We start from the raw sequence: 3,801 nt of genomic DNA, 5'->3' as shown, positions 1-3,801 counted from the left end.
ATTACCGGAAGTTGGAGAATTCGATGTTCATACCAAGGGGCTGGAGTCTCATTTCAGAGGACCTGTCCTGGGCCCAGCATGTAAACATAATTACAAAGAAAACTCTACTTTCTTAGAAGTTTGCGAAGATTTGGCATGACATCTAAAACTTTGAGAAACTTCTATAGATGTTTATTATTTCCTGTTAGAGTCCCCTTATGTTCAGATAGTCCTGCACCTAGTGTCACGTAATCTGTCTATGTATATAAACTAATCTGTGTGACTATGGCCACACTCAAACAGTTATTTGTACATTATTTTTATAGGATTGCTTTTATATTTATTTACTTGTTTTTATTGTGTTCTTTATGTTTATTGGGTTTCTGCATCTAAAAAAGCCATTAAGATGGGGAAAGGTGAAATATAAAAGTAAGCTAAACAAAGAGGATACCAAAAGCTTTTACAGTATATAAAGAGTAAAAGTGGTAAGAATAGATATTGGACAACTGGAAAATCACGCTAGAGAGGTAGTAATGAGTGAAAAGAAATGGCGGACGAACTTCATAAGTATTTTGCGTCAATCTTCACTGTGGAAGGCACTGGCAGTATGCTGGATGTTTGAGTGTCAGGGGACGGAAGTCTGTGTAGTTGCTATTACCAAGGAGAAGGTGCTTGGGAAGCTGAAAGTCTGAGGTTAGATAAGTTAACTGGACTAGATAGACTAACCCCCAGGGTTCTGAAAGAGATAGCTGAAGAGATTGTGGTTTAATGATCTTCCAAGGATCACTAGGTCCTGGAATGGTTCCTCAAGTTCCTGACCAAGCAGAGAAAAGGCACAGCAGTCAGGTCTCCGGCACGGAGTCTGCCTCTGCAGCTCAGAAGGGAAGGGGAGAGAAAAAGCGAGCTGTGTTCCCCCTGTGATAGGGGATTTGTTAGTTAGGAGATCACAAAGGAGGTTCTGTGGATGAGAATGAGACTCCGAATAGTATGTGTCCCCTAGGTGCCAGGGTCCAGGACAACTCGGATCGAGTCCTTAGCATTTTTAAGTGGGAGGGTGAGTAGCTAGAGGCCATGGTCCTCTTAAGTACAAATGACATGGGTAGGAAGAGAGACAAGGTTCTACAAAGTGAGTTCAGGGAGTTAGGTGCTAAGTTAAAAGACAGGACCACCAAAATTGTGATCTCAGGATTACTACCTATGCCACCTGATAGTGAGGCCAGAAATAGGATAATTATATAGTTTAACACATGGCTAAGGAGTAGGTGTAGGAGGGAGGGTGTCAGATTTTTGGATCATTGAGATTGATTCCAGACTTGCACCTAAACTGGAGGGGGGACTATCCAGCGGGAAGGTTTGCTCGTACTGGATGGGGATGGTGGCGGGGGTGTGTGTTAAACTAGAGTTGCAGCTGCCAGAATAGATAGTGGAGAGGTTGTGAAATATTGAGGCTGTGGTTAAGAAGAAAAAAGGAGGTGCATAACAGATATTGTTAAGACCTAAGTTAGGAATCAAAAAGGTGATCATGGTGGGACTAATGTTCTGAGTTGTGTATACTTCACTGCAAGGAGAATTGCAGAAAAGACTAATGACCTCAGGGGCACGGATCAACACATGGAATTATGATGTTGTAGCATTAGTGAGACTTGATTACAGAAGGGTCAGGACTGGCAGCTCAATATTCTAGGGTTCCATTGCTTTTGATCTGAAAGAGTGGGAGGAATTATAGGGATGGGTGCCATTACTAGTCAGGGAAAATGCTACAGCAGTGCTCATGCAAGACAGACTGGTGAATTCGTCTAGTGAGGCTTTATGGGTGAAACTGAGGAATAAGAAAGGTTAATGGGGCTAAATTATAGACCACCCAACAGTCAGAGGGTGGTCTAAAACCCCAAGATATAGAGAAGCAAATTTGTAGAGAGATCACAGACTGTTGCAAGAAACATAAAGTAGTTATTGCAGGTGATTTTAACTTTCCTCATATTGACCGGTACTCCCATACTGTAAAAGGACCAGATGGGATAAAGCTTGTCAAATCTGTTCAGGAAGGTTTCCTTAATCCCAAAGAAAGAGTGTGCGAAACTTGATCTCCTATTAGGGAATGAGACAGGGCAGGCGACAGACGTTTGTGTAGGGGAACACTTTGCATCTCGTGACCATAATGTCATTAGTTTCAAGGAGATTTACAAGGATGTTACCTGGATTGGGGAGCATGCCTTATGAGAAAAGGTTGAGTGAACTTGGCCTTTTCTCCTTAGAGTAAAGGAGGATGAGAGATGACCTGATAGTGGTGTACAAGATGATGAGAAGCATTGATCGTGTGGATAGTCAGAGGCTTTTTTCCCAGTGTTGAAATGGTTGCCACAAGAGGACACAGGTTTAAGGTGCTGGGGAGTAGGTACAGAGGAGATGTCAGGGGTAAGTTTTTTACTCAGAGAGTGATAAGTGCGTGGAATGGGCTACTGGCAACGGTGGTGGAGATGGATACGATAGGGTTTTTTAAGAGGCTTTTAGATAGGTACATGGAGCTTAGTAAAATAGAGGGCTATAGGAAAACCTAGAAATTTCTGAGGTAGGGACATGTACAGCACAACTTTGTGGGCTGAAGGGCCTGTATTGTGCTGTAGGTTTTCTTTGTTTCTGTGTAATTTTGGAAATGGATAAGTCTGATCCTTGGATTGAACTTCCAAATTGGAGAAAGACCAGTTTTGATGGTATCAGAAAGGATCTGGCAAGTGTGGATAAGGACAGTCTGTTTTCTGGCTAAGGTGCACTTGGTAAGTGGGAGGCCTTCAAAAGTGAAATGTTGAGAGCACAAAGCTTGTATGTGCTTGTCAGAATTAAAGACAAAGGTAACAAGTTTAGGGAACTTGGTTTTCGAGAAATATTGAGGCTCTGGTTAAGGAAAAAAAGGAGGTGCATAACAGATATAGGCAGGTAGGGACAAATGAGGTACTTGAGGAGTATAAGAAATGCAAGAGAACACTTGAGAAAGAAATCGAGGGCTAAAAGATGACATGAGGTTTCTCTAGCAGACAAGGCGATAGAGAATCCTAAGGCCTTCTACAGGTATTTTCAGAGCAAAAGGATTGCAAGGAACAAAATTAATCATGTGGAAGATCAGAATGGTAATGTATGTGTGGAGCCAAAAGTGATGGGGAAGATCTTTTGCATCTGTATTTACTTGGGAAATGGACATAGAGTCTATAGAAGTGAGGCAAAGTAGCAGCAAGGTCATGGACCTTGATTATAGAGCTGTTTGCTGTCTTCGGGCGAATCAGGGTAGACAAATGCACAGGACCTGACAAGCTGTTCCCTTAACCCTGTGGGAGTCAAGTGCAGAAATTGCAGGGGCCCTAGCAGAGATATTTAAATAATCCTTAGCAGCAGGTGAGGTACCAGATGACTGGAGGATAAATGATGTTGTTTGGCTATTGAAGAAAAGCTTTCTTTTTTCTTCAATATTGAAGAAAAAAACAGGAACTTATAGACTAGTGAGCCTGAAATTAGTAGAGGGAAAAGTATTCTAAGGAACAAGATATATGACTATCTGGAATAGACAGGGACAGATTAGGGATCATCAGCATGGCTTTGTGCAAGGTAGGTTGTGTCTTACCAATCTTAGAGTGTTTTATGAGGAAGTTACCAGGAAAGTTGATGAAGGCAAGGTAGTGGATGTTGTCTACATTGACTTTAGTAAGGTATTTGACAAGGTTCTGCATGGGAGGTTGTTCAAGGAAGTTCAGTCGCTTGGCATTCAAGATGAGGTGGCAAATTGGATTAAACAGCTTTGTGGGAGAAGCCAGAGAGTGGGAGTAGATGGTT

The sequence above is a fragment of the Hemitrygon akajei genome, chromosome 11 (genome assembly GCF_048418815.1).
Source record: "Hemitrygon akajei chromosome 11, sHemAka1.3, whole genome shotgun sequence".
NCBI classification, from domain to species: Eukaryota; Metazoa; Chordata; class Chondrichthyes; order Myliobatiformes; family Dasyatidae; genus Hemitrygon; species Hemitrygon akajei.
The sequence above is the reverse complement of the archived record's forward strand: the minus strand, read 5'-3'. Positions refer to the sequence as shown.